The following is a 16,013-nucleotide window of genomic DNA, read 5'->3' on the forward strand; positions in this document are numbered from 1 at the left end:
AACAACAAAAAAAACGAATCATCTGTTTGGGCCACAAAGAAATAAGGAACCTGTATGTTTTCAAACAACAGAATAAAGGTTCTAGAGGTAACCTGATGTGCATCAGTCCTGGAAGGTTGTTGTAATAACACCATAGATTGAATAGTATAAGCAATATGTGTTTTTCTCCCCACAGGCTAGAAGTCCAAGATCAAGATGCTAGCAGAGTTTTGACAGCTTCTGAGGCTTCCTCTTTGGTTTAAGGTAGCCATTCTCATTCTGTCTGCATGGTCTCCCCTCTACATGTAGCTGGTTGGTTCCACTTTCCTCTTATAATGTAGAAGGCAATCAGATTGGATGGCAGGGCTTAGTGGTCACCCATCAGCCTCATTGTTAGTTTGTTTATTCTTCAAAGGGGTTTTCCCCTAATACAGACACAATCTGATGAATAATTTGAAAGATTACAGAAGAGAACTATAGCTTTGATGTTTTAATTTGAAACCAACATCGTTCAGTCTATTGTGCATTCCAAAATGATGATCTTACAAAAGGGAAAATCCAGAACCTTGGGGATGTAAATGTATTCATCAAGGATTATAAAAACTTGAGATTAGAAGAAGCCAACTTCTTTACCAAGGCTAAGGTTCTTCCATCATCATACAGGTTCGAGAAGAAGAAGAAGACATTGTAATATTAAAATATATAAAGGTGCTATAGCTCAGGACAAGACAATTTCTTTATAGTAGTAAGTATATTCTGTCACCTTTTGTAAAAAAAAAAAGTGCTAAATCAGTGGTCAGATCCAACAAAATTTAGTTTACACAAAATTCAAGCATTTACATCTTTTTGTAATAAAATTTTGTTACAGGACTATAGAAATGGAATCTTGGTATGCTTCATATTTTTGTGATTAAACACCATGACCTAAAGCAGTTTGGGGAAGAAAGGGATTATTTGACTTACAGTTTCCAATAACCATTTATCACTGAGGGAAGCCAAGGCAAGAATTGAGGCAAGAACTGCTGCAGAACTGTAGATGAATACTGGTCATGGACTTGATCCTCATGACTTGCTTAATCTGCTCTCTTAGTCAAGAGACGACCACCTGCCCAGGGGTGGTACTACCCAGAGTGCTTTGGGCCTTCCCACATCAATCATTCAAAAAAATGTCCCATAGATTTGTCTATTGGCAAATATGACAAAGGCATCTTCTCAATTGAGGATTCATCTTCTCAAATTGTGTTCTCAGATTAGCCGTACCAAGTTGATAAAACAACAACCACAGCAGTAAGGAAGCTAACCAGTATAGAGGATTCTGTAGTTAAATACATTTACTGTTCTTGCAGAACAGAAGCTTCAAGGAACAATATGTCAAGTTATAACTATGTGTACTTCTAGTTCCAGAGATCCAATATATAATTCTGACCTCTGCATGCACACAGTACACATACACATATATAGGTTAAGAAATAAACCATGAGCTTTTTAAAATTTATGAAATAACCCTAATATATAAATATTCAGAAGATAACATAAAACTGTCATGTATATAATAGCTCTAAATATAATTCATATTACTTTTATATTTAAAAACTATACAAATTCCAATACCTTCTACTTAAGACTTGCTGTCATGAATGTATGTATATTATTCTTACATTTTAGTATGTAAGAATATGCAGATGTACCTTACTATTTATGTTTAAGTTTATGTATCATTTTACCAATATGGAACAGATATTGACTTGTATTTATTTTAATTGGATGATTGTATTCTATTCTATAAAGATTAAAAAGTTTGTTTTCATGGGTATCAATTTTTTCCTTTTTTAATTATGGTTTATAATGAACATATTTTCTTGGTAATATTTTTTAAAATAATTCTGTTATAGCATGGAAATAAAATTATCCTTTGAAGCTATGTGTTTCTTCTTTTTCCTAGATTGCCAAATTATCATCTCAAGCATATCAGTATATCAGCCCACCAGCAATATTTCAAAGTTTCTAGAAAATTATATCTTGCCAAGGCTTGTACCTGACTATTTTTGTCCAGCTGATGTATGTGAAATGATATTTCAATTTGGTTTAATTTGCACTTCCATAATTAGTAGTTAGCTTGAATAGCTAATTTTCAGTCTACTGGGCATTAAGCTCTTCTTATAAGTTCTCAGTGGTGTCCTTTGTCTATGCTTTTCTTTTAGTTAGTGAGTCCTTTTCCTTGTATTAATAGTTTATTCTTCATAGACTACAATCTGTTGATTACAAGGATTATATTTTCAAATGCTTATTGTATTTATTTAAAGTATGCCACATGACTTCTTTATTTACATACACGTGGTAAAACAGCTACTGGAATCAAGCAAATTAACATACCCCTTGTCTCACAGTTATCTTTATTTTTATTAAAAATCATGTAAAATATGAAACTTTTAGCAAGTACAGCCTTGCTGAAGATAATTCATCACCTGGAAAGGATTGGAAAGTTTATACTCCCACTCATCGTCCACCTCATTCTCTCTCTTCCTGAACATGGATGTAGACGTGACCTTTCAACCTCTACCCTAACCATCTGCTGTCATGTCTCCACCACCATTATGAAATCTTCCTCTGGAGTCATTCGTCCTGAAATAATTGTGAAACTGAATTTTACAATTAATGAACTGATTTCTTAGGCAGAGGAAATGTCAAGACTGCATGGTATTCAGGTTATGTCCTGGTTACTGTTCACTGCTAGTATCTGGGTTATAATGAAGATGGCGCAATGGTAAAAACTGGTAAGAAAGAAATACAATTTGATGAGGATAGGAGCATGAATGAGTTTAAACTGTTAAAGCTGTAAACAAGATGGGTACCAGAGACAACAGCTGGAGAGATGGCTCAGTGGGTAAGAGCACTGACTGCTCTCCTGAAGGTCCTGAGTTCAAATCCCAACAACCACGTGGTGGCTCACAACCATCAGTAACAAGGTCCGACAACTTCTTCTGGTCTGTCAACAGACAGCTACAGTGTATTACATATAATAAATTAATATTTGGACCAGAGGGAGCAGGACTGAGTGAGCAAGGTTAACTGGAGTGAGCAGGGCCGACCGCAGCAAGCAGAGGTCCTGAGTTCAATTCCCAGCAGCCACATGAAGGCTCACAACCATCTGTGCAGCTACAGTGCACTCATATACATAAAATAAATAAATAAGACTATAAAAAAAAAGAAATAGCACAATTAAAATGAAGCCTCATCATTGTACTGGGAAAATAGGGTAGATTCTATGAGAGTGAAATTCCACCTGTTGAAGGCCCCAGCTTGTACACATGCAAACTCATTTGAATGGAGAGAGAATGGATTAAGCGTGCTACTGCAGAGCTCCCATGATAAATCTAGGGGAGTGCACTCTCAGGGTCAGCAGTGGGGATAACAGCTGGTGAGACAGGACAAGTATCTCCATTCAATTCAGATGCCTTAGCAGGGAGACCAACTACATCTTGAGCTAGCAAAATAATGTCTGAGGATCATCCAGAGGGTGCTGGGTTTGCTGGTATTCAGAGCGTCAGTAAGGCTATGCAATTAGGACGATATTCTTTCTATGGAAGCCTTCCATTAATTTTTGAAGATGTAAGTTAAGTAGTCATGGAGATTCCAGAATGTTGGAAATAAAAGAAACACAGCTATTCACCAAGGAAAGTTGCAGACATGGAGTCAATGGAGCCCAAGAAAGGGACCACATGTGATGCCAGCAGCAGAGCTGGAGAGAACGGGCTACTAACGACTTTGGAGACTAGGTTATATCACGAATTGCCCAGAAGCTGGGCGTGGGGCTGGAACCTGTAATGCTTTCCTCTGGCCTCTCTTTCTATACATTCCTTCCTCACTCTGGAAAGGGAATGTTTATTCTGCTGTTGGATACTGCAGCTATGTCACTTGTGGCTTTGTTTTATATGGGATCACACTTAACAGTAGCTTTGAGCCTTAAAGAGCCTGCATTTCTAGCTTCTGAGCAATGCTCAGTCTGTTAAGACTTATAGGACTTTTAGAGATGACCTAAAAGCAATTTGCATCATGTGATGCAAATGAGCCTTTTGAGGTGCTCGTGGTAGAATGTACTGGATTAAAGTGACATGGTGTGTAGTTCACTGAAGAGAGGTCAAGGGCTAACCTCCATTGTCAGTTTGATTGGATTTAGAATCAATGAAGAGACACAGCTCTGGTCACATCCATGGAGGTATCTGCAGAAAGGGTAATTAAAAAAATGGTATGTTTTCCCCCTCTTGTTTTCTCTCTCTCTCTCTCTCTCTCTCTCTCTCTCTCTCTCTCTCTCTCTCTCTCTCTCTCTCTCTCTCTCTCTTTCCTTTCTTCTCTCTCCCTCTCTCCCTCCCCATCCCTCCTTTTTTCTCTCTCTCTTTCTTTCCTTCCTTCTTTTTCTTTCTATTCTGTCAGGTGTAAGGTTGTTTCTCAGCCTTTTTAAAACATAGGTATTTATCATTAAATATTCCTCTTAAAACAGTTCTTTTGTTGCACCAAGCTACTTATGCCTCAGAGTTTTAAATATTCTCCTTGAATTTATTCTATGAATCATTTCTCTTCAAGAACACATTATTGACTAATCTTTACAAATTAATGAATTTTCCAAGTTTCCTTCTATATTACATTTCTAATGTCATATCATTGTGGTTGGAGAATATACTTAGTACAATTTTATCTTCCTAAGTGTATTGAGCTGTTTTATGACCTAACTTATCATTTCTCTCAGAGAGTGTTGGTGTGTGTTGGAGACGCATGTGCATTCTGCTGAAGCTGGCTGGAATAGTCAGTGCCTGGATGCTATGTCTGAATTGTTCTAAACTATTGGTAAAACCCAACATTTCCTTATTGATTTTCTGTCTGAATGAGCTATCCACTGTCAGAGTGTTAAAGTCCACAATACAGATTTTTCCTTATATTTGCTTTGTATATTTAAAAGGCATGTTAGGACATATATCATTTAAATTATAATACTGTTTTTTTTTTTTTGCTAAATAATCAGCAGTAACTTGTGCCTCATTAGAATTTTATTTTAAATATATTTTTTCTGGTTACCCTCTCTTTTCAGTTGGTTATTATTTGCATTAAATATCATTTTTATACTACTCACTTTCAAGCTACGTATCTTTAAATTAACGTGTAGGCTGCATACAGTAGAGTATTTTTAATTTGCTCATGTCTTCTGAGTGGAGAACTCAAACCGTCTGTACTAACAGATATTAAGAGTAGTTTTGTTGGTAATCCATTCATAGTACATGAGCCCAGTAAGAAATGCCATCTACACAGCAACCAGTTGTACATCTGTGCATCTGATTTCTTTTGTTCCATACTGTAAGAAACATTCATTTAGTTAATACAAGTGTTCATTCTTTTTACAGCTAATTTACTTTCATTTTCACAATCATTTTTCAGAGTGGTTTTATTTTTTATTTTTTGAGATATGGTCTTACTAGGTAGCCCAAGCCGACCTCAAATGTATGATCCTGCATTGCTAGCCTTTAACAGAATGCTAGGATTGTAGGCATAAGCCACCATACCTGGCAGACTTGGTTTAAAATGATGGAAGCATCATGATTTAATATATTCATTGGTATGAAAATATTGAATGTGCAGATCTTCTTGGCTATATCATAGGTATTCATTTAGAATAGATACTTCCAATTTGTATCTATTCTAATTTGTAAATTTGTAAAATGTTTCACAATTTACAATCTCATCAGTACAGAGGTAATGCTGCAATCCCAATTTGACAGGTGCTTTAAATTTTATTCAGTGTTAGAAAAATATGGGTGTCTTGTTGTACTTTGTAGCATCTATAACCCCTTAATTATACTGAGAACATTTACAGATGTTTACTTCTGACTCTTGAAATTTCTGTGTGCAATTAGATTATAAAGTTGTATCCGATAACACTAATCAGAGCATATTTTCTACAATGTCTATTTTATTTTTCACATTTAGTGTTTTTTGACTATGTAAAAATATTTTTATACAATGAGATGTAAGTATCTATGTAGATATACATATTTCCATAGATACTTTTAAATTTCTAATGCCACTCATTGAATAATAGTCAACTATCATTGCACTGATGCAAGAATATACTGTTTTAATGATAGAAGATTTTACTACCAATTCCTCAAAATTAAAAATGTAAAAAACATTTCATCAGGGAAAAGCCAAACAAGCCTGAGAAGTTACTGTGCTTGTTTTTGAATATATGCATATATTCGTATATATAACACACACATATATGCGGCTTCATTTCATGAATTTTCTGAACGTTATTACATCAGTCTTTTTATTCATATTTCTATGTTTCTGTTATTTTCTTATTCTTATATTATTTTTACAAGTAAAACAGAATTTCATTTTAATTAATTCTTTGACACTTTCATACATAAACAGGATGGATTCTGGCCATTTCCCTCCCATTACCTCCTTGTATCTTTTGGCCATCCTTGTTAATCTTCCCACCTCCTCGTCTGCCACGTTCCCAAATTTTTGTGCTTTGGCTTTATCTGTGACTCAGTGTGTCACTAGGCAGAGACCATGCATCTGCGCCTAGTACAGTCACCAGGGAAACACAGCTAAGGTCGACAAGCTTTCCTTTCCCTGATCCTCTCAGTAGCATGTAGTTTATCAGAGAGGGGTGAAGACACCAGCAATCCTCCATGCACGACTGGGTACTGATGGTCCATCGCTGTGTAGACCCCGCAGGGTTGGTCTCTGTCTCTGTCTCCGTCTGTCTCCCCCATCCCCTTCAATACAGCATACATCCAGCTAAGCATGCAATGAGGGTTTTTTCCCCCCATATTCTACTGTCTCTACCTCTCAAAGTGGATATGAGATCACAGACATGTGCTACTGTGCTCAGCTTTATACGGTTATGCGGATTTAAAATCTGGCTTTAAACTTACATAACAAGTACTTTATCCACTGAGCCATACTGAATATTAGGTAAAGATTCTACTACAGTCCATTGAGTTAAGAGAAGTGAGTGTACTGTTCTAATCTTCTATAGCTAATACTTTGTTTAATCTATTATTAACTGAAGGCATTTAAATTCCTAATTATAAAAATGAGGTGTGACGTAAGTGTTGAAACGTTAGAGCACTTCCCTAAGATGGTGGGGTAAACTACAGCAAGACATAAACAGATGTGTGTGTGTGTGTGTGTGTGTGTGTGTGTGTGTGTGTAGGGGGTGTTCCTTAGGATATCTGAAGCAGAAATGAATATACATTTATCTATTCACTTGTTAATGTTTAGCTAATAGTAAATATTGTCATAATAAATTTAGGTATGGATATATAAAAGACATGTAGTAGTTCATTTTTTTAAGTTTTAAAGAACCTGTCTCTTATTCTCTGCACAGTGACCAGTTAAGGATCTTTGTGTTAATTGCCACCAATAGCAAGGAGAATCTTCAATGATGAGGGTTGAGATACTCTGATCTACGGGTATAGATCATCAGTAAATCATCAGGAGTCACCTTCATACTATATCCAATTAAATAATAACAGTACTGTGGCTGCCCTTAGGGTCAAAAACCTATCTACCCAAAGGATTTTGGCCATTTTAACAGTGTTAGAGTATGAATTCTATCTCATGGAGAGAGCCTTAGATCCAATTAGAATTAGTTGTGGTTACTTTCCTAACATTTATACCACTATTCTTGGCTACATCCAGAACCCGATATTAAGAGCAATTGCTGAAGACACCACAGGATTGCTTCACGAAGAACGTGTTCATTGCATAGCCACATTGCCGGTTATTGTTCTTCTTTCCTGAGTTTTACTCAGCCACAAAGAATAACGTTTTGTCATTTCCAGGGAAATGAATAGGACTAGAGATTAACCTGCTAAAAAAAAAATCTTTTGGAGAAAAAAGACATGAAAGTAAAAGTGAAATTGCTCGATATTTGAAGAGGGAGGAGAAAGTGGGATGCAGGTTAGGGGGCAGGGGGCGGGACTATAAAGAAGTCAGCTGAGCAAACCACAAGGGACAAGCCAATAAGCAGCACTCCTCCAAGGCCTCTCCCTCCGTAAGCTACCGCCTCCCCGTCCTGCCCTGCTTGTGCTCCTGTCCTGACTTCCTTCAATCAATTTTTACAATGTGGAAGCTTAAGTCAAAAATAAACCCTTTCCTCCCCAACCTGCATTTGGTCACTGTGTTTCCACAGAGACAAATACCACACTTTCTCTCATTTGAGATATCTAAAGGAGAAAATAGGACATGGATCTATACATAAAAAATTATTAGACATATGAAAAAGGAGACAGGAATGATGCAGATGAGAAAAACAAAATTCTGGTGGCATCCGGATGTATCTCTTTGGTGAGCATCTGTTACTTTGTCATTCGTAGGAACAAATGAAACATTCCTTTTCCTGTAAGTTCCATTTGGTTGCTTTTATAAACAGTATTCTGTGGCTTCACTCCTTTCTTCTGTGTTACAGAAGAGAACTTACTCTACAGCTCTTTTAATCTGGTAAATTTTCTGAAGGTTCTTTATTTCCTCCCACATTTAGGAAGATGCAGGGACAGCTTTCCATGGAACCTGGATTGTGGGTATTCTAATTTAGTGTCTTTGCCAAGAATTCTGCTGTACAATAATAGGTATTCCCACCCCATGACTAATGTTTGTAGTTTGACTGTCTTCAGAATTAAAAATGAAGTGTGCCTACGGCTGCTACTTGCTCAGTGCAGAGATGGGGGTGTTAATTTACTAGAGACAATTATAATTGTCTGTTTTTCATTTTTCACTGGGCTTCCAGGTAGAAGAAATTCCATTCCTCCTGGATCCTGAGAAATAAGCTCACCCCCCCCCCCATACTTAATTCTCTGAGTCCTAGAACTTGAAGGGTTTCAGTGTGTGTGTTAACATCACTCCGCGGCCTACCATATCCCGTCCTGAATGAGTCTTAAGTACAAACTTAATTATAGAAGGGAGACTCCGGAAAACTGCATGCTAAATCGATGTACTTTATGCTCCTGGGATTGGTTGCCTCTTTCTTTTCTGTTGCTATGGAACATCTCTTCATTTTAGGAACTTGCAGGCATTTCAAACTATTATATGTTTGTTTTCAGCAGGAAAATAACCACATGTGCTAGTTTTTCTTCTTTCTGTATTCTTATGGAATCATCTTATTTGACTTAACTGAGGTATAACTGGCTTACCACACTGGAATGCACTATAACAATTCAGAAAAATTCCATGTGAGAACAAAAACCCAACAACTTGAAGAAATTCTGTAGTAAATACTTTCAAATTATATAAAATTGAAAATATTTGAAATGTTTTCTTACAATATTACTCTTCCAATTAGAATGGTGGAAAACTATATTATATTATTTTTATTCATTTAATCTATATTAATTTATTGTGTGAGACAAAAACATAGTTATGTATTAATATTTCAATGTCAGATTTTCTATTTAATTGGTTTCAAGTACTTTAAAAATATTTTAAATGTTTTTGTTATCAACATTATATCCATGCTTTTCATTCCAAATCCTCATGAATCTTTTCTTTCACTCTCCCTAATTCATATATTTTTATGATTATTTTCATTTTATACACACACACACACACACACACACACACACACGCGTGCGCACACACATGCACAGGTGCACACGCTTGTAGGGAGGAAGGAAAGGAAGAGAGAGACAGAGAGGTAGAGACAGAGATTGAGTGAGGGAGAGAGAGGGAGAGAGAGAGAGAGAGAGATCTCCTACTGAACCCAGGTAATGTTACCAACATGTAATACAGGAGGGCTGACTACTTTGGTATGATCAACTTGTAGGAAGTCTCACTTCTGAGAATTCCTCCCTCTCCCAGAAGCTACTGATGGCCTAAGGATCTTCAACTGGGGATGGGGCCTTGGGAACCTTTCCTTCCTTGTCCATGGTAGATGTCGACTGGGGTGGTTTTCTGCAGTCATACTGCCCCACATGTATAGCACAGCAAACATCCCTGTCTTGTCTAGAAGACACTATTTTGCAGTCCTCCTCCTAGTTCTCTGGCTCTCCCAGTTTCTGTGTTCTCTTGTGTGAGTTTCCCAGATCCTCGGGAGATTCTATTGAGTGCCCTTTAGCCATGGGCACTCCATTGTTGGCCACTTTTCTATAATAGCCTCCATTTGTCTGAAAAAGAAGCTCTTTTGATGATGAACAGGAGCTGCACTTACCTAAGGGTACAAGGTTAACTATTTGCACTGCACTTGGACACTATACCAATCAATGTACCAGAACAACACTAGTCAGTGCTCTAAGGTCCATGACCTGTCCAGCCACAAGTTCTTGGCTAGAGCTACAGCACAGGCATCAATTCGAGAGGCCAAATAATACTTGGGGAATAAGCCCTAAAACATTACCTTGGCCATCTTACCATTGGGTATACCTCTCCAGGCTGGTCATTAATGCAGTCTGCAGGATGTACTGCTGAGCAGGACTATTGATAAATTTTCTTCATCATCTTGCATAGCATCTTCTGACATGGTGGCAGACATCATGGAGGTAGATTCCAGGTTAAGTTCCAGCTTGATTTTTTTTTTTAAGTCTGTGACTGAAGCATGTATTGTCTTTAGCAATAAGGTCTTGCCTTCATGTACTGAAGGCAGCTGAGAGCTAGGGCGATCACCTGCATTGTTTAGTAGGGGGTCATCTTGAACTTCCTTCACAACTATTTGAAGGCAGGTACAGTCACCTAGTACAGGGCATTTTGGTTGCTAGTTTAAGGCTTCTATGGGAGAAGTATCCCCTACAGTGGGCTGACGTAATAAAAGAAAGCTTATAAAATATATAAAACAGTTTGTTACCTAATCCCCAACACACACACACACACACACACACACACACAGCTTCATTACCCTTTAAACATTTCTTTAACCCACTTTTTTCTTAAAAAAAATTAACCAATGGTAAGCAATTTGACAGGCAAGAACAGGGAAATCAAACTTGTTTCTTTTTAGCTACTTTAAATATTAACTAAAATATTTCAAACTATTCACGTGGTTTTATTCAATATGATCAGGAAGGTATAAACTCAAAATTCATACGAAGGAGAAATAATTTTTGTGGAATAGTCACTTTTTATGTGGTCTTAAGACAAAGAAATTTAAGAGTTCCTCCTAAATTGATTCTTAAATATTTTAAAGGGCTGTGACTCGGCAGTGACTCCTAGGTTTAAGTGGTTTCAAGTGCCACTCTCACTGCCTAGATTGTTTACATTGTCTTAGCCCATTCTGTATTTTATCAGAAAAGGAGTGTATTTATTTAAAAATTCCTGAATCATACATTGTATATAGAACTCTCTTGTTGTCATATGAAATGATATAAATATGTACTTGTCTAGCTGGTAGGTTTCATTGATCTATACACAAACGTCAACCAAGTTGTCCTCCAGTATCTGTCTGACAAATGATTATATGGAGTTAATTGTACGGAGTATGCCTGGAGAGAGAAACAGAACAAAGCTAACCGTTCTATAAGACCTATCTCCCTGACCTCATTAACACTGCATTCAACCTCAAAGTATGTTCAGCTGTGACTTCTTGTAGACATTCTGGTGGACTAAGAAATTTTGTATACATTTGATCATTCTTAGCATGCCAGCAAGTGGAAGAAGACTCAAAACTATGCTTATTCTCCAGGAATAGCTGTGTGAATTAATAAGACAGCTGGACAACTGCAGGTCGTATATCAGCACAGTCACTCACCTCCAGATTCCAAGGTATTGCCCTGGTTAATGTGAACTGCTTATCAGGACCCCCATGTTTAATCTCATAAAAGTCCTTTCATGATGTGTTTCAACAGTCAGGTAATATTTACAAAATGTTGAGTATAAGTTAAATGCAGGAACATTAGCAATTTAACTTATGGAAGTTCATCATTACTATCAAACACTAGTACCGGAAGTTGCAAAATGCAACACACTCTACTTACATTCTTATATTTTCATATGTTCTTGGAAATCCAATAAGCAATGGGATTATTCCTCCCACATAGAGAAAGTATAAATTCATGAGGTAAGCAGAGACTTGAACCATCCAACATTTCTAGCAACGTTTATCCTGATGGAGATGATTCTTATCTAATAATTTTCAAAGCATAATTCACATACCTTAAGGCAGCCTGGATATCTGCTCACACAAACAAGCACATACATAAACAAAGGATATGACAAAATTAAGAAAACAGAATTATACAAACTCTCTAGCAAAGATACGTACACACTAATCACTCTGCTCTCCTCCAAAGAATAAACACAAGTGATTCTCTTGGGAAACCTTGAACAATAACAGCAAAAAAGGAGAGAAACATTAAAATGGAACAACTCCGGGACAACTGCAGGCAAGTATTTGATACCACTGAGAACTAGAGTGTGGGCCTCTCCTTCACAGTCTGCAGAAGAGCAGACTAAATTTCAAAGGAGGTGAATATAGTATTACTAGACTTTTTTCCTAAATTATATATATATATATATATATATAATTAAAATATTTTAAAAATTAAAAAAATCATATAGATATGCATGTTTACAAAAGCATCTTTGGCAAGCATGGTAGCACAAGTTTGTACTATTAGAACTTGGGAAACTGAAGTATAAGATGCTGGGTTGGAGGTCAGCCTGGGCTAAAGGCTGAGATACTGTCAACACAAGGAAAGAAAGTGAAGGGGAGGGACAGAGAGGGGCTGTAGTTGCTTAGCTCTTGTTTAAAGCTTTTAATTCCTTTGCTTTTTAAAGGAGAGAAACAAGCGCCAAGCTTCCATACTGTTCCATTACAATGCACTGCTGTTTTTATTTAGTGTACACATTTTATTTTATTTAATTGCATGGCCTTGCAGACATCTAACTCTTTAAGGTTTCTAAAGATCTTAATCTACCTTCCATTCTAAAAGTTGACACACGATAAAGATGCAGGGCAAACATTCAGTATTAAGAAGTAATTTTAGATGCCGCACTTAAAAGAAACAGAGCTTTGATTTAAAGGACTTAAGGGGAAACAAGGATTCTTTATAAAAAGTAGAACAAATAACTGGAAATTGAAAAGGGATCTTAGGTGTGAAATAGGGTCAAGTTCAAAAGCCTTCTTTGCTGTGTAACAGAGACACCTGCTGGTCACTAAATATTTCATGGCGCAAAACCTCAAATACATTTAAGAAACACTCCCACACAAAGTCTTTAATCTCCTGGAAACTCAAACATAAATATGACGGACAAGGTCCATAAGACAGATAATAATTACATTAATTTCATGTATGTTTATTCATATTAAATCTTGAAGAGGAAGTGAACCCTACCAGCTAATCAACTTATGCCTATCCCATGTTCCTGGACCTGTTTTGTATGCCACGATTGTTGAAGACACACGAGAGAAACATGAGCGCAGCACACTCTGATTCTTCAGAAGAAGCAGGTGTTTCCGTTTGTGAAGGTGCACAGTAACACTATGGTCAACAAGTAACAAAACCTGGCACAGCACACATTTCTATGTCATTGGTTTAGGATTGTGATATTTGAAAAGTAATGTAAACTGTGGTTATATAAAGGCACTGGAAGTTAATCTTATACTCTTTTAAGGGGATTAAACAAACTGACTTGCTTTTCTCACAATAATAGAAGACTGATGCGATGTGTCCATAGAAACTAAATCAATTCTTGCAAGGTGTCAGACATGAGGACTGGTCAGATGTTATGAGGTTAAACAGGGTCTCCTCCGCTAGCAGGATGTTAACTCATTAATAATGCATCCCTGTTCCTTAAATAATACAAATTGAAAGAAATACCATGCTTAAATGGCATAGTTTTGTATAATGAAATATTCTTTACATTTTAGAACTCTGATATTTCCTATTTTGTAACACAAGATTTGTATTATACTTTAGAAGCCAAGAATTATAATTACAATCTAAGACAACACATAGCAGTAGTAAGTTAGTTAATATACATACTAGATTCATTATGTGGGCATGTGAAGTTGCTTATTTTAATCAACCAACTTATCAATTAAAAGTTATTCACACTGTGTTCAATACTGCACTTAGCAGCATTCAGACACAGAACCGTAAGAACATCTCTTTTCAAGGGGTCCAGATTTTAATTGGATATGTCACTTATTTCACATAAATAATAATGTGCAATAAAAGTCAGAATTTAATTATCAGCTAAATTAAGTGATGATTAACCAAAGCCACGAAGAAGTTCAGACATGAGAGCTGTGTTACTCAGGGCAGCGGTCCCAAAGGGGACGAGCGCCCAGGGCTGGGGACAGCACACTAGATTTGTGTAGGAGAACATCTAGAGAACTGTATTTCATGTGATTCCCGCAACCTCAACTGCACTGTGTAACTAAGAGAAGTTACAGGAAAAAAAAGACTGTTGTTGAACAAAAAAATGCAGGCAAGGGGTTCATAGTCTTTAAGCAGAGGGTGGATTGAGGGTCTAGCAAGAAATGTTTGACTGGAAAAGAGTAGGCCAACTGAAAGAAGTTTTGAAAGCCTGGCAATAAAATTTAGATTTGATGCATGAAAGTATAAAATGAGTTTTGATAAATTCAAAGAGAGTGACTTAATAAATTCAGTCTTTAAGAGAGATTAGTTTGGCAGCCACATTCACCATAAGTGGTCTAATATGGATTGGTTCCACTCGAGTTACTTTGCTAACAATATTTGGACTCAAAATTCATCTACAAAGAAAGCATTTCATATATCTTTATATATTTTACAGGACGGTTAAATTATTTATTTGGTGTCTACACTAATAACACATGAGGAAGACAGCAATAAGTTTAACCAGAGTTTTTTTTTTTTTTTTTAAATCCCAAACCTAAGCTCTTCTGGCCTGATTTTCCTACCTTATGATAAAACAAAACACAAGGATAACAACCATTCTGCCTTTACTCATCTATTGCATTTATGAAAAGTTGGGATGTTGTTATGAACTATGTGTGTGTGTGTGTGTGTGTGTGTTACTATTCTATTTTTCAAGCATTAAACATGTACCCTTCACGTCATTCTGATAATACACCTTACAGAGAGTCAGTCTGACCTCTAGTTCTGTGGCTCAAGAGTCTGAACCTCACAAATCGTGAAAGGTCCCTTATATTTATATTGGGAAGTGAAGCCAGGTCTTTCTGGTAAAGAAGCTGGTAGTCTCCTGCATGACCTTCCTCAAAGATTCTTGTCCCCCCTTCATTCTCATAAAGCCACATGTCAAACTCAAAATGTTACACTCAGCTGCATCAATATTCATTGCATGCCAAACTGTGGGAGAACGTCTCCAGTACTGATCATGGAAAGCATGCGTACTGATAGCCAAGTCTGGCTAAGGAATCAAATGGCACAGTTCCAATTCTCAATTACAAAATTCATTCTATGCATTCTAGAGACACAGTGGGGCCTGGCAATGAATACTAGATAAAAACATCGAAATCATCTGATACACTTTTAGGTTTGTTTCATTTACTTCACTTTAAAGGTATCACTCTCACAACTCTACATTCAGGCTTAATTTTATAGTTCGTCATCTAAACCATTGACATCATTTTTTTAAGGCTGACTTCCATTTTGCATGATTTTCACCATTATTGATGAGAATATTCCAATTTGGATATCAAGTAACCGCTGATGTATAGTTTCTAAATAACTCAGAGTAAAGCCAGGGCTTCTAGCTATCCCTCAGTGCAGTCCTCTATGATTTCTACAATGATAAGCAATACAAAGAAGAGAACTTGGTTGATTATAATGGCAGAACATAAAGCCTCCTCCCTACCTACAGACCCTAACCCATAAATAAGAATTGGCATTTCACAGACCATCAGTTAGTTTCATTACTGTACATCTGACTGAGTTTTAAGGTTGTGCCATAAGACATCTGTAACTTAAACTTGTAAAAAAAAAATACTCTCAGATAGAATAAAGACTCTTATTGAGAAAATAGTAACACTCATAAAGTCTAGCTACATTATATACTAAGCTCTTGGGAGACTGAAGAAACTGTCCACGGAACTAAAA

This window comes from Apodemus sylvaticus, chromosome 15 (genome assembly GCF_947179515.1).
Source record: "Apodemus sylvaticus chromosome 15, mApoSyl1.1, whole genome shotgun sequence".
NCBI classification, from domain to species: Eukaryota; Metazoa; Chordata; class Mammalia; order Rodentia; family Muridae; genus Apodemus; species Apodemus sylvaticus.